At 36.8% G+C, this 24,011-nt stretch overlaps 1 non-coding gene and 1 pseudogene across 1 annotated transcript; one reads left to right on the plus strand and one right to left on the minus strand.

The window, feature by feature from the left end:
* Positions 1-13,189: 13,189 nt before the first annotated feature.
* Positions 13,190-13,311, minus strand: Mir1187 (microRNA 1187). Its single transcript, NR_035415.1, has one exon. It is a non-coding gene; the product is annotated as a microRNA 1187 (primary transcript).
* Positions 13,312-18,012: 4,701 nt separating this feature from the next.
* Gm24129 lies at positions 18,013-18,107 on the plus strand (annotated as a pseudogene).
* The last annotated feature ends 5,904 nt before the right edge of the window (positions 18,108-24,011 follow it).

Here is a 24,011-nt window from a genome sequence, read left to right on the forward strand (position 1 = left end):
AACCAGACTCAAGGCAAAACAGTCCCCTAGAGGAAAGGTAGAAAGTGTAGTCCGTAGGAAATTCGCTACACTACTAAGGGGCTTAATGAGCTTGCTAATTTATTCAAACAGAAGTCCGGGAAATACTTGTGGGAATTGATTTTAAGGGTGTGGGGTAATGGTGGAAGAAACATAAAACTATAGCAGGCTGAGTTTATTGACATGGGTCCTCTGAGTGGAGATTCTATGTTTAATATGGAAGCTGGCACAGTTAAAAAAAAGTGTCAGAAGTTTGTTTGAATGGTTGTCTGAAATGTTTATCAAAAGATAGCCACCTGAAAAGGAGTTGGAGATGCCTAATATTCCTTGGCTTAGTGTTGATGAAGGGATTTTAAGGCTTAGGGAAATTGCAATGCTAGAGTGGATACGTTGTATAAAACATAATCCTCCACAATGGGAAGGCCATTCACCAGTCCTATAAGATGAACACTGGTGAGAGGGGCACCAGCACATTTGAAGAGTTTTGTTCTTGCCCTTTTCCTTGTGCCACACCTTCGGGTTGGTGATGCTGCTGCTCAATTAGATGAATTACATTCAATGGGTTTAATTGGACCCGGACATAACAAGGGCAAGGTGACAGCAATGAATCACCAAAGACAGGGTTATCGTAGTTATTATAATGGACCATGTAGACAAAACAATGTTTATAATGACATACCCTGTAATGGTCAGCACAGGAGAGGTGAAATTTATAATGGCAAGACTCTTTTGGATCTTTAGTACTGGCTAATCAATCATGGTGTTTCCAGGCACAAAATAGGTAGGAAGCCTACTGCATATCTCTTTGATCTGTATGAACAGAAAATTCTCAAACAAATGAAAGAAAGGCTACATTGCATCCTGGTAAAAGACAATCTTGCCCAGTGAATCAATTTCCAGACTTCAGCCAGTTTGCAGTCCCAGAATCCCTTGAATGAAGCAGTGGTCAGGTTCCCCTGAGGAAGGATCTTGATAAGACACCTTAAATTTTTTCTGTTAGTGTTTTGCCAGTTCTTTCCCAGAGGGACCTATGCCCTTTTACAAAGGCTACTCTACGACTTGACCGTATAATCCAGCAGACCTGATGGTACTTGAGGTGTCAGTGTCAGAGAGAGATGCTGTTTGGAGCCTCTGGCAGGCCCCTATAGGTGAATCACAGAAGAGATCTTTGGGATTTTCGAGCAAATCTCTACCATCATATCCAGACAACTCTTCTTCCTTTGAAAAACAGCTCTTGGCTTGCTATGGGGCCTACATGGAAATTGAACGTTTGACAATAGGATACCAAGTTACTATGCGACCTGAACATCATGAGCTAGGTGCTATCAGACCCACCAAGTCATACAATAAGACTTGCACAGCAGCAGTCCGTTATCAAATGGAAGTGGTATATATGTGATTGGGCCAGAGCAGGTCCTGAAGCCAAAAGCAAGTTACATGAATAAGTTGCTCAATTGCCTATGGTTTCTACTCCTGTTGCAATGCCATCTGCTGCCAAGCATGTGCCTATAGCCTCATGGGGTGTTCCCTATGATCAGCTGACTGAAGAAGAAAGGACTAGGACCTGGTTTACTGAAGGCTCTGCACTTTATGCAGGTATCACACAGAAATAGATAGTTGCAACATTACAACCTCTTTCTGGGACAACCCTGAAAGAACAGGTGAAGGAAAATCTTCCCAGCTGGCAGAATTTCAGGCAGTACACATGGTATTGCAGTTTGTTTGTAAGAAGAAATGGCCAGATGTATGATTATTCACTGATTCATGGGCTGTAGCCAAAGGATTGGCTGGATGATCAAGGACTTGGAAAGATCGGTGAGAAAGACATCTGGAGAAAATTATGTGGATAGATCTCTCCAAATGGGCAAAAGGATGTGAAGATATTTGTGTGCCATGTAAATGCTCACCTAAAGGTGGCTTCATCTGAGGAGGAGTTCAATAATCAAGTGGATAAGAGGACCCTCAGGTGAGAATTCTTTGTTTAGCTCTGAGCCCCATTTTTAATGGGGTTATTTGATTTTCTGGAGTCCACCTTCTTGAGTTCTTTATATATATTGGATATTAGTCCCCTATCTGATTTAGGATAGGTAAACATCCTTTCCCAATCTGTTGGTGGCCTTTTTGTCTTATTGACAGTGTCTTTTGCCTTACAGAAGCTTTGCAGTTTCATGAGGTCCCATTTGTCAATTCTTGATCTTACAGCACAAGCCATTGCTGTTCTATTCAGGAATTTTTCCCCTGTGCCCATATCTTCGAGGCTTTTCCCCACTTTCTCCTCTATAAGTTTCAGTGTCTCTGATTTTATGTAGAGCTCCTCAATCCACTTAGATTTGACCTTAGCACAAGGAGATAGGAATGGATCAATTCACATTCTTCTTCATAATAACCACCAGTTGTGCCAGCACCATTTGTTGAAAATGCTGTCTTTTTTCCACTCGATGGTTTTAGCTCCCTTGTGGAAGATCCATTGCATACACTAGCAAGATTTTGCTGAAAGGACCCTGATATAGCTGTCTCTTGTGAGACTATTCAGGGGCCTAGCAAACACATAAGTGGATGCTCACAGTCAGCTATTGGGTGAATCACAGAGCTGCCAATGGAGGAGCTAGAGAAAGTACCCAAGGAGCTAAAGGGATCTGCAACCCTATAGGTGGAACAACATTATGAACTAACCAGTACCCTGGAGCTCTTGACTCTAGCTGCATATGTATCAAAAGATGTCCTAGTCGACCATCTCTGGAAAGAGAGGCCCACTGAACTTGCAAACTTTATATGCCCCAGTACAGGGAAACGCCCAGGCCAAAAAGTGGGAGTGGGGGGAAGGGGAGAGGAGCATATGGGGGACTTTCGGGATGGCATTGGAAATGTAAATGAGGAAAATACCTAATTAAAAAATTTAAAAAGCGGGGGGGGACCCGTTCTGTGGAAGGTCAACCTCTTTCCCCAGCCATCCCTGTTATTGCTCAAGGGCACGTGTATAAAGTAGCTATGGTGGTCGAGATGGAGGTTATTTTTGGGCTCAGCAACACAGACCTCCACTCATCAAGGCTGACCTGACTACAACGGCTACTGTTCTTTATAAAATTTTACTTTACCTACTAAGATGCCTTTGATTCTTTGAATGAAAATGGCTGTGGTTTTTTGTTTGTTTGTTTGTTTGTTTTTTCTGAGACAGGGTTTCTCTGTGTAGCCCTGGCTGTCCTAGAACTCACTCTATATACCAGGCTGGGCTCGAACTCAGAAATCCACCTTTCTCTGCCTCCCAAGTGCTGGGATTAAAGGTGTGTGCCACCACACCGGGCAAAACTTCTGTTTTAAAAATGAAAATTGTGACAACAATGTTTCATAACTCCAAGCTTAGAAAAAAATCACTGATATATGTCATGGTTGGTCAGTCAGCAGCCCTAGGGGAGAATGTATGACTCTTTGGTTCACAACAAACCAGAATAACCCAGAGCTTCCAGGATCTAAACCACCAATCAAACTGTACACATGGAGGGATCCATGGCTCCAGATACATATGTAGCAGAGGACTGCCTTATCTGGCATCAGTTAGAGGGACTTGATGTCCCAGTGTAGGAGGATGCTAGGGTGGTGAGGCAGGAATGGGTGGGAAGGTAGGGGAGCAACCTCATAGAAGCAGGGGGAAAGAGGTGGAATAGGGGTTTTTCAGAGGGGAAACCGTGAAGGGGATATCATTTGAAATGAAAATAAATAAAATATAAATAAAATAACTATGTACTCCATGTACACACAGATTAATATATTCCCCACCTCCCATGAGAGAAGCTTCTTTGTGTATACAGCATATGTAGGTTACAAAGAGACTCATCACTAGTCAAAATGACTATGGAGCTATTAGCCCTAAAAGAAACACCTATATCCAAACCCTTACCTCAGGTTCAGATCATCATAGAAGAAGAGGTTCAAGGAATTTAAAAACCAAAACTTGAGTAGAACTACTACAAGATGATATCTGGATTAGGTAAAGCAAATTTACTCATCAACTCCCAGGAGCTGTGAAACTGGTTGACTGCCAAAGACCTGTGCATGCTCAAAATATTACTGTTAAGGCATTTATTACTTAATCACTCCATTTTATAATGGTGAGACTTAGATATCAACCCTCCCTAATACAATGATTTTTAAGCATATTAGTGAAAAAACTAACTATGCAATTGGGTCAAATATACATGTCTGGCACTACTACTCTTAATAATGGGGAGACTACTTTATATTAAAACCAGTTTTGTTTCAAAGTCCAATTATCATGATCAATATAAAGAGTTTATATGAGAAACTACAGTTTTTTTGGTAGAGATCTGGGAATGTAAAACCACTTGCTATGGTAGTGAAGGAGAAGCTTCTGATTACAGTACCTGCTTACAATGGCTTAAAGCCATCTATAATGCCAGTGGATTTGATGCCCTCAGATGATCTCCAATGGTACAAAGCAAACACATAGTGGACTTACATTCATGTAGACAAAACACACACCTAAAATATATATAAATGTATATTTTAGAGAGTATGAACTAAAATACTTATACTTACTTGGGAGTCTTAGTGTACACTCCTAAAACTGTAAGTGAGATAGATTTTAGTGTTTTTCATATTGATTATGTTTTAATAATTTGGGTTTAAAATAATACTCTATAATAAAATTGAAATTCTGATTTGAATATGTTTATTATTTGTTCCCAGTTTCATGTTCAAATTTTCTGTTTTAATTACCTTAGTTGACTCCATTATGACTTTTAAATATACTATGAAATTTACTCATTTCTCTCTCCTTTCAGATAAAAGATAAATGTGTAAAGAAATATATATGCAGTTGGTTTTCAATCCAGAAATTAGAAGTTGAGTTGAGCAGACCTCCTGGGTAGCAGTGTGACATCAGTTTTCTGTCAGAAGCAATATGAAGCACCCTCAAGTCAGATTGAAAAAGAAGTTATACTTTTTAAAGTAAAATGAATGAGTAACTTCAACAAACTGTTATTTTTCTTCTCCTTTTTAAGTATCTTTTTATTGACAGTATGACTCCCCTCAGGAAGCTCTCTAAAGCAATATGAACTTTAAGAAATTGAGAGCCTAGCTCATAATGAAGATTCATTGAATTTCTATTTTTGCTTTTAAATATTAAAACTTTTGCAAAAGCATCCAATCTAGTAGCTGTATCTTTGTTGTACAGATAGCTTCTTTGTTGAGAGGAAGTGCAAACATATTTTTCTTTGCTTAAACCTAAGGAAAACTTTCCTAGTGGTGATTAGCTACAGCAAATTTTCTTTCTTAACTTTCATGCCTGTGTAATGAATGGCCCTTTATTCTATTTAGTGATACAAACCTAAATTAAATATCAACATTTCAATAGCTGGTCATAGTATTCATTTGGAATTCTGAATTTTATGTAATGCACAAAGAAACTAATTTGAATATGAATACACTGGTTATTTTAGATCTAAAAATAATGTGCTTGTCATTGTTTTGCCAAGATGACATATCCACCCATTGATATTTTGAATAGTTCTCAAACTCCATATACTAACTTTGGGAAAAAAATTTAAGGAAGTGTTTGCTGTTAACCCTAAAACTTTTAAGGATTTTTCCTATGGTCTATTGATAAGTTGCTTGTAGATACCAAGGGATTTCATGAGATTTCATTGTTAATATAAGTAATGTATTAGCATAAAAGATTAATTTCAATGAGTACTTGTGAATTTGTAGTGTGATAAAGTGTCATACATTTGTTTTGCATTAGTTTTTATGTTTTGAGATTTTAAAACTAGGTTCCTGTTCTATAGCTGAAGATCCAATGGAATTCATTCAATGGACTCTGAAGGACTCACCATCACTTGTCTTGTCTAAGCCTTTTTAGTTCTGTGTGTAATATGAATCAACACCAAACAGAAGTCATGGAGCACTGCACTACAATAGGCTTCCTTTGCTTACCCATGCACTTGACAGTAGGAAGTTGCTGCTGTACAGGTGGAGGTGTCATAAAGAAACTAAGGATTTCAGACACTGAGACCTAAAGATGACTGAGCTGAAAATAAAAACCTGCTTGGACCAGTGAGTGTGCCTCAGATGGGTTTATTGATTGCAGCTCACTAATAATTTGTGGATGATTCGTTCCGGCAGAATCAATGTTTGGTATCACATTTTATGATTGTTTGCATAATGAATGTCATCAACTGTGGGGAGTTCTTAAAACACCTCTAATTTTCAGTTTTTATTTTCTCCTCCGTTTATATATCTGGCCACATTAAGGGACTGATGTACTCCTCTAAGATTTAGATTTAAACATAATATATATTTTACTATCAACAGCCTACATTCAATTGGCTTTCAGACATATTTTATAAGTCTAGAATAGAGAGAATGACAGTTTATATTTATTATGATTTTAAACTTAATTACATTAATTTCCAAGGCTCCCTAATTATCACTGTTGAACTGGCAGCGTCACTATTAAAAATGTGTGAGGTACAGAAGCATTTCCACTGGAATGTAGAAGAATGTAATTTCTTCCTTTTCTCATAAAGGCTTCCAGAAGATTTGCATGCATTTATATGAATGGTTAACAATGAACCAATATGATATACTTTACCAAATCAAGCTTATTCACAAGTACCTGTCATTTGTGGTATGTGGGGACAGTGACACAGAAATCAGGGGAAACCTATGAGATAATGATATCACATGGTTATTGATTAGTCTACTTGCCTGAATTCCTAAGCATATTAACTATTCCAACTCATTTTATTCTCATTTCATAACCTTGCCCTCAAAGCCTATGGTGCCACTGTGCTGGCATTAGACTATGTATTCAACATAGTGTAACTAAGGTAGCAATGTAAATACCTACATTTTTGCAGTTCTGAATCCCTCCTCATTTAGGTATCTCTAGAAGCATTCCCAGGTGTAGAAGAGTCCATTTAGATGCTGAAAAAGATTCCAAAGATTTGAAAATATTATATTTAATTTTAAATAGTCAATGTTAAGATAAAATCTATGCTAAGATGAATTAATGTATAATTTAAGCAACTTTCCAATTTACCAATGTACTATGTGAATATTTTACTAATATTAAATTTAGTGGCACATGAATATATAGTACTTGACTATGTTTAGATGACAAGTGAATACTTGGCATGTTTCTCTCAGGTTTGTTATTAAAGCAAGATGTAGGTTAGCTGTGCAGGTCAAGGAATTAATGTAGGAATAAGAGCTTAAATGTGGACATAAAGACGGAAATTCAGCATAAGCAATCGGGAGGCTTCACTGGAAACACATGATAATCTGGCATTAATACAATGTTTGAGGACAACAACACAGGGCTACTCCAGGGAAACAGGAGGGGGTTGTAAGGTCTATGCAATTTTTCTAGGCAAATATTCAGAAATCAGAACTGGTACTCTGTTATATCTCATTGTCATAACTTAAAGTCAGGAAGCCACGAGAAAGTCTCATTAAAAAGAATAGCCACCATTAAATATAGGAAACCTGTTACCCTTCCAACCCATCTACCAAGTACTTTACAAGCTCTCTATCAGTAAACTGTTGGTAAAAATGATTCCAGCAAAGCAAGGGTCAGGTTCTCTGGATTGTACTGTGTAGCTCTTGGTAATACTCAGCAGCCTTTGTCACATAGATAAATCTATGTTCTCAGAATATATGAATAGTAATAATGTCAATCTAGCTTGACTTTCCTTTCTCCATGTCACTGATGTCATGTTTTTCTGTCTCATTAATGCAGTCACATTGTATCACAAGCCACTTTACATTAATTGAAATGTAGCTCATTCCCACATGCAATGAACTCCATTCATTCTCCTCTTAAAAAACGTCCATACACAATTTAATCATATCTAATGATTTTTCATTAAAATCCCCCCCCCTGTGTGTGTGTGTGTGTGTGTGCATGCATGTGTTTTACTAGAGAGTTGAAATATCATTTTCTGCGTGTGCACGGTTCACATGGGTAGGTAGTTGCTTTCTTAAGTGAACTCAATGGCTACATCACTAAAGAACACTATGCCTTGCAGCTGATGCCTGATTGTATCTCTTCTGAGGTTGTTTAAACACTAAGTAAAATATGGACTACATAGTTAATCACTGCATTACTGTGACACAGTAAAAGACAGAGAAAAGTCTTTTCTGTGTAGATGATAGCTCATATGTGAAATATCATTTTAATGACTACATTTGCAATGTCGGTTTTATCGTGAGTACTACAAATAAAATGACCCATGTTCTTACCCATATGAATATGATTTCCTTAGATTTGTGGCATGCATTTTCCTTGCTGAAGAAATATCAAAATCAATCTTCTGTTGCTTCAGATGGGTTACTGCCAAGAATTGCAAGTAAGTGTACAAGATTATGATTCCCTTTTCTTTCCAGGTATCTGTTTTATTCAGCACAACGCACAATCAATGAATCTGGTGGTCTAACTGCTATCACCTTAAGTTATAATGTGTTACATTTAGTTATAATGAACAGGCTTCATCATTCTCTAATCAATAACGCTGTGTGAAACATCATGACAGCAAATCGCCTTTTATAAATACACAAGTAAGGATTCTCCCAGAAACACTGTAGGTAGGGAAAAGAATGCATGTCAAAATGAGTTTATTAATGTGTAAGCCTTGAAATGATGAAATGAGTCTCCACCAAGCTGAGTAAAAGCGGAACCATATTTTAACTGCAGAATATGATAAATGAATAATCGCTAAAGGTTCTAAGCATTGCCCTAAGGATGTACAGTGAATAGAAGAATGCTCACTCATGGAAATCTAAGCATTGCCAAGAATAATGAGAGTCTACGGCATTTGTACAATGATATGAGGAAGCATTCCATAGTTCTCTCAGTGCATTTTCATTAAGGTAGTTTTGATCTGAGCACATACATTGAAAAATGCAGCACCTTCTTGTCCTCGAGCTGACTGTTTCGATTTCTAAGCTTACCAAGAGTAGGGTTTATGATGTTGGGCCCTATCACATACCCAAGTACGTACCAAGTGCAACTATACTGTGATCAAATACTCTGACAAAAGGGAGTTAGGGATATAAGTGTTTGTTTGGGGTTACTGGTCCAGAGGGGATGCTGTCCATTATGGTGGGGAAAGCATGATGCTGTCTGGTCATTCAAGAAACACATCAGTCATATTCCATCTGCATATTAGAAGCAAAGAGGAGACAAGCACTTCAGATGAGACCTAGAATTTTCCAGGCCACCTCTAGGAATTGCTGGAGTTCCTAGAGCCAGGCTCCATCTCCTAAGATCCCCTAATCTTCTTTAAAATAATAATAAAAAATGTTGCACAAACCGAAAACCAAGTGTTCAAAAGCCCATGGCTGGCATTCCTTATTAACACCATTACATTGTGTTTCAGAATTTCTGTCCCAGGTCAGTGTGGTTGAAAAAAAAAGCAAAACATTCTTACTGCTTTCTGCAAGTCAAACAGACACTCTAAATTTAGGAGACCTATTCAGGAATGTTAGGGTTCTGGACATTTCTTCTTAGATTATTTTACAAAGCCATATGAAATAGAAAAAAATAAATTTCACCATTGGAAATTCACGGGGTATATTAATCAGACTTCAGGGAAGGACTCATCAATAGATAGCCAACACAAAACACACTTAATGGATTTGTTTTTTAAAGAAAAAACATTTTGTTTAAAGAAAGGGCATGGAGTTGTGTGAGGCGAGGAGAATGGGAGGATCTGAGAATAGTTGGAGGGGAGGTGATATTTCCGATTAGAATACATTACATGAAAGACATCCTTTTCAATTAACATAAAAGAAATGAAAAAAAAGTGCTCAGAAACCAGGATTTCCTATTCCTAAAGTCCTGTCACTCTCATATGAAGTAACACTGTCAAGTCCTTTAAAGCAGTTTTCTATCATTAACTTAAAAACAGTGGTATTGTGGCTCATTATTATGGAAAGCATTCCAAGGAGTTAAGAAACTGTAGAACTTTGCAAGAAATAATTGAATTTATTATGAATTTATGTGGAACAGGAAATAGAAACTTATATTTAAGACCATTTTGAAGCTTTGTGAAGGCCTTGATGCAGAGAGTGATGAGGAGTACACTTTTTGCTCAATCATGCACACAATGCAGCAGAGAAAGAACAGAAGTTGAACACAGAAACATAAAACAGGGGAGGCCAGGGAGATTCTCCCTGGAGACTTGGTCTGTTCTGGCACTCAGTGAATTGCACACATTCGTTAGGTTCCCCTAACTCTGGAGCAATTGCAAAAGACCTTCAAATGGATAACCAAATTTTCTCATTTAAAAACTAACTATGCATTGATGTTAATCATAGTATAGCACCATTTCCTAAGGATAAACATAGATATTAATGAAATAAGAATAAGGAGACAGAAAATAAAAGTGTATGTCTCCTATGAACTGCTTTCTAATATACATGTACAGCTAAAGATGGGATGGAAATGAAAGAGTAAGATGAAAGATGAAAGAAAAAAGAAAAATGTTATTTATTATTGTATATTTTTAAAAGAATAAAAGACATAAAGACACACTCATATACACATACACATACATATACATATCTTTATAAGTGTGAGTATATTATGAGTAAAGGATTTGGACAGCCATGTTTCCCCATAGAACAAATAGTTGTTACAAAACACATGAAAGATGCCCAAGATACTTGTCATTGGAAAATAAAATAAAAATGATAGGGGTGGAGAAAATAGACCTACAACATGATCCAGGTATTAGGTACCATTCCATTCACAATAGCTAGAAGGCAGAAATAGCTTAAATGCTTAATCAACTGTTAAATTGATAATGAAATGATGGTACCTTTACACGGTAGAATATTGTTTTATAGTAACAACATGACAAAGTATGGAACTCTCAGCTAAATGAATGGAGAGGTAAATAAACATTCTGAGTGAGATAACATACTAGAAAGACTAAAATCACATTAAAAAAAAATTGGCAAGCCAGGCAGTGGTGGCGCATGCCTTTAATCCCAGCACTTGGGAGGCAGAGACAGGAGGATTTCTGGGTTTGAGGCCAGCCTGGTCTACAAAGTGAGTTCCAGGATAGCCAGGGCTATACAAAGAAACCCTGTCTCAAAAAAAAAATGGCAATGTTACTTTTATTTCTTCAGATATATGTGTCCTGTTTGGCATCCTCACTGATGTTAAGAGATGAGTAAGGCTGTCACTCAGGGGATGGATTTCAAGGAGCGGGTACAGAGCATTGTGCTATAAAGCCTTAACAGAAAGTAATAGCACAGGGAAGAACTAATGGATGTAGGGATGGGAAGGTCTGATAAAGGAGGAAATATCAGGAGGGAAAAATAAAACTAAAGACCATTTGAGGATGTAATGTGGAAATCTACCACAGTAGAAACTTCCTAAAATAAATTCATATAAACATATCAGGATATTTACCATATAGTAAATAGTTACCATATAGCACATGTTGGGTTTGGTATATTGCTATGAATACAAACACCAAATTATGAAGATCTGTTCACTAACCAGACAGATAAATTCTTGGGTGCACTGGTCCTGTGTTGTGTAAATGTTGCTCCTCAATTTAAAGCTATTGTTTAATTAAAAGTTAGAGGCTGTGAATGGGCAGAAGAGAGAGGAAGGCATGGCTTGAGTGGAAATTAAGTGAGGGGTCACTAGAGAGACTATGGGTGAGAAAGAGAGGAAGATGGAGAGGGAAGGCTGTGATCCATGGAGCTGGACCATGAGCAAGTGGCCAGGAGAAGTGCATAAATAAAATACCACGTTTCTGTGTCATTTATATGGGCTAGCTAGAATAAATTTTTCATTAACATAGACATATGGAAAACTTCAACAAATGTGTGATGAATGAGCAAAACAAAATTTTTAAGGACAGAATTCACTGATGAAAATCGTCAACATCACGAGGACTGAAAATGTTAAAGTTTAATTGCTCAGTGAAGGAATATTTGAGAGTTGACTCTGATTTTGAAAGCCCTGCTATGAATAAACACTGTTAAGGTTCTTAGGTTGGAGTCAGCACTATCCTAACTCCTGTACAGTCTGAGTTCTCAGAGACCTCTGTAAGAATCAAATAATAATCTTGAAAGAAAGCAAGACAATTGCTTATGCAACATGCTTTGTCCTGGAACAAAAGCCAGGTTCATAGTCAGGCTCATACTCCTCTTGATTTTTATTCTAACAGAGATGATGGCTGTGTTGCTTCCCCATTGGCAGAGGTATCATTTCAGTCTTTCATGATTGATATATTTAAAAGAATAGAAGTAAAACAAAAAGGAGGGGGGCAGGAGAGATGGATGCTTGGTTAAGAACACTGACTGCTTTTCTAGAGGTCCTGAGTTCAATTCCCAGCAACCACATGATGGCTCAAAACCATCTGTAATGGAATCTCTTCTGGTGTGTCTGAAGAGAGCAGAAGTATACACACATAGATAAAATATACAAATTAATCTTAAAAAAAAAGAAGTGAAAAAAATAAGTTGGAAAGCTGGAAGGGGTCAACAGCCTAATCATTTAAGGTCTAATATTAAGCAGGGATCTTATGCAAATAAAGTTTTAACTCAGTGGTGAATTTAGCATTTGTATTGATGGGGAGATGAAAATATTTTAATTCCTTATCAATCTTTTATAGTATCTGAGAAAAAAATGCTAAAATGTGAACTTAATGTTTTTGTACCTCAACTAAAGTGAAGCCAGTATTTTGGTCATAAAAATTAACTTTAAAATAAACCATTATCAAGAAGTGTTGATCTGTGTTGAGGAAATGCTGTAACATAAATTTAAACACAGGCTTGATTAGAAAAAATAATTATTAGGGAAAAAGATTGCACCAATGTCTGAATGTTGACTTCTCGGGAATCAGCTTAATTTTTTTGTAAGAGCCTTATGCTACCATACTGACAACTGAAGGATATCTCAAAGTTTTGCTAATAGAGATTTAAGTGAAATCATAGGGTGATTGCCAGGAATTAAGTACAATTAGAGCTTGCAAAATAAAAGTAAAAAGTAGCCCAGAATAGTTAAGGGAGTTCGGATGTTCTCTTGGTAAATAATCTTACACTCTTCTTTGTGAGATCACCAGAAAATATCAGGAAATGAAAAGTATCACAGTGGAAGGCTACATATGCTCAGATCTTAAGCATGGCTCATTACTATTTTAACATTGTTATTTACACACATACACACACACATATATATATATATGTGTGTGTGTGTGTGTGTAAAAATAAATTGTGTCTATAAGGAAAACAGTTCGGTTTAATACTATATGACAGATACTACACACAAAAGAAAAAAAAAGAAAGAAAGAAAGAAAGAAAGAGGCAGAGAGAGACAGAGAGAGACAGAGAGAGAAATGAAGACCTAGAAATGGACCCACACACCTATGGTCACTTGAACTTCACAAGAGCACTAAAACCATCCAGTGGAAAAAAGACAGCATTTTCAACAAATGGTGCTGGCATAACTGGCAGGTAGCATGTAAAAGAATGCGAATTGATCCATTCTTATCTCCTTGTACAAACCTCAAGTGTAAGTGGATCAAGGAACTCCACCTAACACTGAAACACATAGAGGAGAAAGTGGGGATAAACTTCAAAGATATGGGCACAGGGGGAAAGTTCCTGAACAGAACAGCAATGGCTTGTGCTGTAAGATCGAGAATCAACAAATGGGACCTCATAAAATTGTAAAGCTTCTGTAAGGCAAAAGACACTGCCAATAAGACAAAAAGGCCACCAACAGATTGCGAAAGGATCTTTACCAATCCTAAGTCAGATAGGGGGCTAATATCCAATATATATAAAGAACTGAAGAAAAAGGGCTCCAGAATATCAAATAACCCTATTAAAAATGGGGTACAGAGCTAAACCAAAGAATTCTCAACTAAGGAATACCAAATGGCTGAGAAGCACCTGAAAAAATGTTCAGCATTCTTAAACATCAGGGGAATGCAAATCAAAACATCCCTGAGATGTTACCTCATATCAGTCAGAATGGCTAAGATCAAAAATTCAGGTGACAGCAGATGGTGAGAATGTTGAGAAAGAGGAACACTCCTCCATTGTTTGTGTGATTGCAAGCTGGTACAACCACTCTGGAAATCAGTCTGGTGGTTCCTCAGAAAATTGGACATAGTACTACCAGAAGATCCAGCAATACCTTTCCTGGGCATATACCCAGAAGATGTTCCAACTTGTAATAAGGACACATGGTACACTATGTTCATAGCAGCCTTATTTATAATAGCCAGAAGCTGGAAAGAACCCAGATATCCCTCAACAAAGGAATGGATACAGAAAATGTGGTACATTTACACAATAGAGTACTACTCAGCAATTAAAAACAAAGAATTTATGAAATTCTTAGGCTAATGTATATATCTGGAGGATATCATCCTGAGTGAAGTAACCCAATCTCAAAAGGACACACATGATATGCACTCACTGTTAAGTGGATATTAACTGAGAAACTTAAGACTACCTAAGATAAAATTGGCAAAACACTTGAAACTCAAGGAGAAGGAAGACCAAAGTGTGGATACTTCATTCCTTCTTAGAAGGGGGGAAAATACTCATGGAGGGAGTTACAGAGACAAAGATCAGATCAGAGCCTGAAAACAGGACCATCCAGAGACTGCCCCACCTGGGGATCCATTCCATATACAACCACCAAACCTAGACACTATTGCATATGCCAGCAAGATTTAGCTGACAGGACCCTGATATAGCTATCACTTGCGAGGCTATGCCAGTGCCTGGCAAATACAAAAGTGGATGCTCACAGTCATCTATTGGATGGAACACAGGGGCCTCAATGAAAGAACTAGAGAAAGTACCCAAGGAGCTGAAGAGGCCTGCATCCCTATAGGATAAAAACAATATGAACTAACCAGTACCCCTGAGAGTATATCTGTAGTTGCATATGTAGCAGAGGATGGCCTAGTAGGCCATCAATGGTAGGAGAGGCCCTTGGTCTTGCAAAGATTATATACCCCAGGACAGGAGGAGAGAGAGAGAGAGAGAGAGGTGGGGAGAGGGGGAGAGAGAGAGAGAGAGAGAGAGAGAGAGAGAGAGAGAGAGAGAGAGAGAGAGAGAGAGAGAGAGAGGTGGGGAGAGGGAGAGAGAGAGAGAGAGAGAGAGAGAGAGAGAGAGGTGGGGAGAGGGAGAGAGAGAGAGAGAGAGAGAGAGAGAGAGAGAGAGAGAGAGAGAGAGAGAATATTGACAGTACCTAGTCAAGTTTGACCAAGTATGACTAAGTTTGTATTTTGACTGTCAGCTGGCAAGATAATCCAATTAGATTCCGAAGTTAGGATCTCCTTACCATTATCATATCACAGTAATTTCCCTAGACTTGTTCTTCTTCTTAAGTTAACCTGGGATTCTTTTCTTTATCCAAGCTCCATGTCCTAACTAGTTTTATCTTAGTGGTACAGTATTACTGGAACTCCCCAGCTGTCCATGATAACTGAACTGAGTTTTCTTTGTCCATTTCCAGCTCTTAATAACTACTCGTTTGGAGCTGAGACAAAAGGATGGAACAACTAGAGACTGCCATATCCAGGGATCCATCCCATAATTAGCCTCCAAACGATGACACCATTGCATACACTAGCAAGTGTTTGCTGAAATGACCCTGATATAGTTGTCTCTTGTGAGACTAGGCCGGGGCCTAGCAAACACAGAAGTGGATGCTCACAGTCAGCTATTGGATGGATCACAGGGTCCCCAATGGAGGAGCTAGAGAAAGTATCCAAGGAGCTAAAGAGATCTGCAACCCTATAGGTGGAACAACAATATGAACTAACCAGTAACCCGTAGTTGTTGACTCTAGCTGCATATGTATCAAAAGATGGCCTAGACGGCCATCACTGAAAAGAGAGGCCCTTTGGACACACAAACTTTATATGCCCCAGTACAGGGGAACGCCAGGGCCAAAAAATGGGAACGGGTGGGTAGGGAAGTAGGGGAGAGGGTATGGGGGACTTTTGGGATAGCATTGGAAATGTAACTGAGGAAAATATGTAATAAAAAAATAAATAACTACTCTTTTAGCCTTCATTTTTTTTCTCCTTGATTCCTGGTATTATTAACACAACATTCTTTACATTTTCCTATATTTCTCATTAATACTCTATTTGGCTTTTAAGAGATAATTGAATTTTATTAAATTTATATAATATGTAATTCTTCATAGGATCCTGAAGACCCAAATTTTACTATTTTATTTCACTAATCTACTGATGTTACTAGTAAAAATGAAAAGTTGTTTTGTAAAGATTTTTACTTGCTTAGATATTTTTGTTTTAGGGATACTTTATCAGATTTAATTTTAGATGTGGGAAGGAAACTTTTCTATTGCAAGTAGTGTCTTGTTTGACTTTTCAGATCAGGGGTTTTATTTTGTTCAGATAAACTTAGATTATTTTCCTACTTTATAAGAAGTTATTACTCCTTAGACCCTCATAATAGAGAATTCCATTTTCCTTTCTACTTTCAATTGTTTATCATTTGTTAAAACTCTTCATACTGAACAAGAAATATCCTGTTTGACTATTAAAGTATTGGTTTCATTTTCTACATAATCATACTTTACTTTTGTTGACTTTCAATAGAAAACTAAATCCTTGCAGGATTGTCCTATTCTTAATCTCATTTGTTCTTAGGTTTCGTCATTGACTTTTCAATCCACTTTACATCATAAGGAAGAGTTATGCTGAAGTCCCCATCAACACAGAAGAGAATGCTGGGGAAGGGAACTTTGATCTGCTTTGATGAGAAAACTTAGTCTGCATGTCCTTAATGGTTTTAAATGTTTTCCAAAGAAAAGAAAAATATTTCAGTTATTTTTTTTCTTTTTCCCTATTGATATTTATCCGTGGATGAGATTATTCACTGGGATCATAGATTTTTCTTAAGCCATTTTGATCATGACTTATCTGAGAGAACCCATTCTGTTTGAATTACTTCTGAGATATTATCTGTATAGACCCCACTACAGGAATAACATATTTTTGGTTTTGTTGTAGCAAATATTCAAGAACGTTTTAAATGAAAGGAGCCAGAAAAAAAATCATTTGTCTGCAGAATGTTTACTCCTTAAATGCTCCAAATTTTGGCATGTTCACATTTGAGCCTGTGACTGGTGTCTAGAATTTCAAGGTAAGTCCATTTGTCCATTGACACAAAAACACTACATATAACAGTAGTAAAAAGAGAACACACACACACACACACACACACACACACACACACACACACACCCCAATAGCAACAGCAACAAAGCCAACAAAAAACAACCAAACAAACAAAACTGAATTTATAAAACAGTCCTATAAAACTAAGGATCGTATGCCAGTGGCCTCTCAAGCATTCATTATTATGAGAAACTTTTGAAGTTCGCCGTTTGAGCCTAAGACCATTAGACTGAATGGTATTTTTATTTTCACTTCAATGAGGATATGTTTTTCTTACAAAATCCAGATTGTGTGACTAAATTAAAGGATGTTTCACCAAATTTAAAATTCTTTCCGAAAACAAAACAAAACAAAACAAAATTTTTTGAGCATGATGAGTACATTCTAATTTTTTTGTAATATAGAGAAAATGAATATACAGACAAACAGATTACAGAATCAACATGCCTCTCTGTCTTGCACATGCTTCTCTTTGATGTCTAGGTGTAAAAATTAGCTTTACTGATGACTTTTGACACTTGCAATGCACTCTCTTTTTACACTCCTGAACTCATTCTTAAACTAATGTAACTCAAAGATTATCTTGAAGAATATTTTATATATCAAAATATAGTCCTTAAATGTATACCTACCTTAGGGTTATCAAAATTCCTAGCATTATGTATATTCTTAAAGGAGGGTCAATTAATTATATCTGCATTCTTTAAAAATAAGGTTGTTTTTTTTTGATGCGAATAAATTGCGAGAATAAAAGGTATCTGAAAATTCCAAACCTCATGCTCACTTCTGGATCACATTGGAGCAATCGAGAGAAGGTTACCATGGACCTTGCTCAAGGATGACATGCAGATTCATGAAAAACTTTTTACTGTTTCTCAAGACCAAGCGATATCCTTCTTTGTGCATATTTCAAAGGATGCATCCTTCATTCCTACCAAGGACAATTGCTCAATCATACTCACTGCTGCTTTATTCATAATAGCCACAAAATGGAAGCAACTTAGATGTCACACAACTGAAGAATGTAAAAAAGGACTTCGTGAATTTTGGAGACAAATATTTTAAACTGGAAAAAAAATATTCCTGAGTGATGTAACCCAGGAAATTATGGTATGTATTCACTTGTAAGTGGATATTAGCTGTTAAGTAATGATAATAAAGTTATAGTCCACAGACGCAGAAAGGCTAGATAAAGAGGAAAGTTATAAGGGGAAGCATGAAGTCCTTGGGAAGGGAAATAGAATAAATATAGTGGATAGAATGGGAAGAGTGGGGGCAGACATAGGGAAAGGGTATGCAGAGAAACAGCTGGAAATGGGGTTCTTCGTATGTAGGGGTGTGGAAAACTAGGGCAGTGAACATTTCCTGGAGTCTATGAGGGTGACCTTAGGGTGGACTTACAGTAATGGAGGATACTGAGTTTGAACTCAATGACCATCTTTTGTTGCCAGGCAAAGCTTCTTGTAATGGGACTCGGTATGTTTGGCTAAATAGCTGGCAGATGAGGTCCAGAGATCTCTAAACAACAGAAGCTTTTGCAAGGACAGAAACTTAAGCTCCATTGCCAAAAACAATTTCTACTCACCTCAACCAATATTCAGAGATTAAGGAAGTATGGATTTGTAGCCTTTGCCCCTACATTCTACATGGATGTACAAGAAGGTACACTGCAAGCTATGAAAAGAGAAACCGGGACATGGAACACCAACCCAGTCACAAACATTGCCATCTATGATCTGTTCTGCCTGCAACATGTGCTTTGGCAACGATTGTTCAGAGCCTATGGGACTGTCCAACCAATGATTGGTTTAACTCAAGGCTCATGTCCAGAGACAGGACACATATTCTACAGTTCGTGGATAACCAAAAACCAGAGACTGGATAGCCTAGAGACCTAGGATAGAACAAAACAAGCCTGGCAGAAAAAAAAAATCCAAGAAATGTTTCCTAATGATATGTTTCTGTACTTATTGTTACTTTATTCAGTTATCATCAGCATAACTTCGTCTGGCAGCAGATGGAAGTTCAGAGACCCACAGTAAAGCATTATTTGAAAAGAGATTCTAAATTGCATATCTCTATGTGATGGCTACCCCCAAAGAACAGAGAAACCGGAGGAGGACAGCGAGAAAAGACTGTGGGAGTCAGGGGGCATGGAGAACACCAGGAGAAAAAGGCCTACAGACCTTAGCAGCACGCATGTGGACCCACAGCAACCAAAATAGCAAGTAGGTTATTAACCTATCCTCTCTACTTCTGTAATTTATCATATTTTCAAGCTGGAGTTGTACTGAATTGCTTCCTTGATCTATTGTCACTGCCTTTTTGGTTTGAATTGTAATTTGTTCACCTGTCCCTAAATAATTAACATAAGATTATATTATATGGGAAAATACTATATATATATATATATACGTATGTGTATATATACATATTTATAGCCATATATAGATTAATTTGAGGACAGTAATTTTAAATCCAAGATCCTGCAATTTTATAATAAAATGTAATGTTGATACAGGAAAAGTGGGTTTTGAATATGTTAAAAGTGATTATAAGTATTCACAAAAGATCATAAGAAAATATACTAAAACTCACTTTCTAAATGTTAAGAAAAAGATGTTTTAATTCAATGGAAATAAATTTTCCTACTAATCAGATAAAACTTGTGATAAAAGGGATATTCTAAACTTTGAGTATAAAATAAACATACATGATCCAAATTACCAGCATTAATTTAGGAATTCTTACAGTAAATAGATAAGTACAATTTACAGCTCGTTGTGAGTATTCTATTTCTTTTCAGTTTCCTATCTTCTTTTCAGGTGAGTTGATTGACACTGGGAAAAGGAACTTGTCTTATCCTTGTCCTTAAAAGAGACAAGTCCTTTTATGTTCAGCTTTCTACATGCTTAGCATTTTACACAAGTTAGAAAGTATTAGTTTTACGTAGTGGTGTTTGCAATTATATTGTCCTTGATAATATTTTAGATGTTATTCAATTATGATGCATTTTTTCTTTTACATATTAGTGTGTTGTTTATTATATTTTTGTTTAAGGAAATTGATTATTGACTTCTGGAGATAAATTATTTGCAATAAAATCCTGCTAAGAATATTTTAAAACTTAAAAGACTTATAGAGAATCATAGTATATTAAGAATATAAGCATACTTTAGTAGAATAAGAACAAGATGGTAAGGCATAGCTTTATAATATAAATGAGAATAGACATAAGTAGCTATTGAGAAACAAAAGATTTTAGTTTTCCCATAGACTATCTATTATCTATTATCTAAAATTTGTTTGTCCTTGAATATAAATCAAATTGAGTCTAGATAGAAAATAAATTTTATGTTAATTTTCTCAACTTTAACACTGTTTTTACATTCTGGAAATCAATGGCAAATTACCTAGTGAAACTATAGATATGAACATAAAAAGATGCAAAGCAAAATGTTATTTCATCAAAATCAGTTTTGTCAAATATGAGTATCCTATGTAAAATCATATAAAACAAGATTATATACTGAATTAAAATATGCAAAACTCTCCTCAATGTCTCTCCTACCTTATTTTGTTATTTATTCTTATACAGATGAATTATTAATAATGAGCTCATGGATGGAAATAATACATATATACACTTACTTCATTACTTTCCTTAATATAAATGTCATGCTTTTAATTCGCTGTTTTTGTCATTTTTACTCTTTAGAGCCTATGCAAATTAGGTTTATCAAATTTTACATAGTCAATAGGAAGTAGTGATGATGAAATAATAGGTAATGTTTATTTATTGCTAATTTGTCTTCAGACTTTTTTGTAAAGTTAATATTTTTTTGTTTTGGGTCTATTAACAGAATATTTTTATACTTGTTCCAATCATGGAATTGTTGGACTCATGCTAAAACTTCTTAATTAAGATAGAAAATTTGTAATTCACGATGGTACAATTAAGGGCATCCAGATTAGCCTGTTCACATAGCTGTGCCAAGTTTGAATAGAGCATGCAAACACACAAGTACATACTTTTAAATGTTCTTACCCTTCTTTTCCAATTAAGCTTTGAAGACAAACACTAGAAATTGAATCCAAACAGTTAGTAAACTTTCAGCACTTTGACAGAAGAAAAACCATCCAAACTCTCTAATAAATTCATTCACTGTGTAGGTGCTATGAGTGTGTACCAATTTGCTGGAAATTCTTTTTTAAAAATGTTTTCTCAAATTTCTAAATGCCATACTTGATTCCCTAGAACTTGGCTGAAAATGTAATGTCCAGCATTGGTCAGGAAGATAGATAAGAAAACTGAACTCACATATATGTAACTCCAGAAGTCATGAAACAAGTCTTTAAAATGCTTTATGTTAATATCAGACATTTTATGGTGAGTTAACCTAAGCCTGCTTTTTACTGCTGTTCTAGTAAAACCTTTTGACATGTGAGACAAACACTTTCCAACTTAATTTCATCAGCACATCCAGGGCTGTAGAGAGATTTCTTTGCATCTTGGACTCAACTTAAAACCTTTATTCTCTTATCACTGATTCCTTAGTGATATAATTATAGATTTTTTTCTACCATTCCTTGCTTAATTTAATTAATTTGAAGCTTAGAGTACATATATGATTTAGTTTTTAAAGAAGTCAAGGTGAATCATGTCATTTTAATCAACATTGAATAAAAACATTCACATTAACTTTAGGATTTCAATAAATATTTGCCAAGTGAAACTTTATGATGACACATTTTCTCATGTAAATTTAACTTATAATTATATATGTTTATTAAACTGAATATTGAGCATATTTCAGATGAAAAACTTCTTTGTGGTATATAAGTTTCAAAACCAAATGTCATTTAAGGGGTTTCATCTAACACCTGCTAAGACAAATTATATTTTAAACATAATTGACGATAATTATTCTCTACAATTGTATACACATAGAACTGAGACCTTTTTTTCTGAATTATTCATCTTAAGAAAACAAATTTTCAGGATGGGTGGATGACCCCATCTCCACTGGGGATTTTGTCTATTGGAGGTGGTCTCTTCAGGTTCCATCTGTTGGGCATTTGGCTAAGGTCATCTTCATTGAGTTCTGGGAGCCTCTTACATCACAGGTCTCTGGGACTTTCTAGAGTTCTCCCCCCCCCCATCACTCCCCATAGCTACATATTTCTATTCATTCTCCTGGCCCTCTATAGTTCTCTCCTGTCTTCCCTAATACATGTTCCTGTAACCCCTTTCTTCCTCTCCTCCTCTCTCCCATTCTCCCTCCCTTCCTCTGCCTCGACTGATTATTTTTCCCCTTTTAAGTGGGATTGAAGCATCCTCATTTATGCCTTCCTAATTGTTAATTATCATAGGATCTATGAGTTGTATCATGAGTATTCCTCTGAGAGGCTCTGCCAGTTGCTGACTGAGAGAAATGCAGATACTTACAGTCAACCATTGGACTGAGGTCTAGGACCCCTATGGAAGAGTTGGGGGTAAGGATCTCAGGAGCTGAAAGGGATTGTAACCCCATAGGAAGAACAGCAGTGTTAACTAACCTGGACCTGCCAAAGATCCCAGAGATTTATTCAGCAACCAAAGAGCATACATAGACTGGGCCATGGCCCTGGGCATACATGTAGCAGAGGGAGGACTGCCTTGTCTGTCCTCAGTGAGAAAGGATGCACCTAATCCTGGAGATACTTGGTACCCAGGAAAGGGAGATGCTTGGGAAGGTGAAGTAAAGGTGGTTGGGTGCATGAGGCGATGTGTGTGTGTGTGTGTGTGTGTGTGTGTGTGTGTGTGTGTGTGTGTTTGAATAGATGGGGGGTGCCTCTCAGAGGAAAAGGACAGGGTATAGAGAACTCTGGGAGGGGGAACTGGGAAGGACGCAACATTTGGATTGAAAATAAAATAATTTAATTAAAAGAAAGTAAAATAGGAAATAATTAAGTAATTAATTATTTATACAAAAATTAATACAAACACTATGAATAGATTATTTATCAGAGCTATACAAAGCAGATACTCTAATGAGAGACTAGAGTTGGCTGCTTGTAAGTGGTGAAGAGCCTTGTAGCATTTTATAATGGATTTTAAACAGTATTTTGGTGATAATTTAAGAGATAGTTGGCATATTCATGGAGTAACCTGACTTCTTTTTTCTCTCCCAAATATTAGAGGAACAGATCAAACTTTTGGACTATTTCTTCTTGATCTTCACAAAAGGTGAGGGGTATTAGATGATGGGACAATAGTATCATGGTTTTGAAGACTTGGGCAGACCCCTTAGTGTACATGAGTGGGAGGATGCAGTGGGATTTATTTTCTGTTATAGTGAGAACACCTTTCCTAAGGCCTTGTACTTGACACAGGCTGGAGTTATCACAGAGAAAGGAGCTTCAGTTGGGGAAGTGCCTCCATGAGATCCAGCTATGGAACATGTTCTCAATTAGTGATCAAGGAGGGAGAGGGTCCTTTGTGGGTGATACCATCTCTAGGTTGGTAGTCTTGGGTTCTATAAGAAAGCTGAGCAAGCCAGGGGAAGCAAGCCAGTAAGGAACATCCCTCCATGGCCTCTGCGTCAGCTCCTGCTTCCTGCTTGTGTTCCAGGCTTGACTTCCTTTGTCGGTGAACAGCAACATGAAAGTGTAAGCTAAATAAACTTCTTCATCCCCAACTTGCTTCTTGGTCATGATATTTGTGCAGGAATAGAAACCCTAAGACAGGCCTCACTGATATTTACACATGAAAGGTCGCTCTCTGTGACCACCAGC

The sequence above is a fragment of the Mus musculus genome, chromosome 5 (genome assembly GCF_000001635.26).
Source record: "Mus musculus strain C57BL/6J chromosome 5, GRCm38.p6 C57BL/6J".
Taxonomy (NCBI): Eukaryota; Metazoa; Chordata; class Mammalia; order Rodentia; family Muridae; genus Mus; species Mus musculus.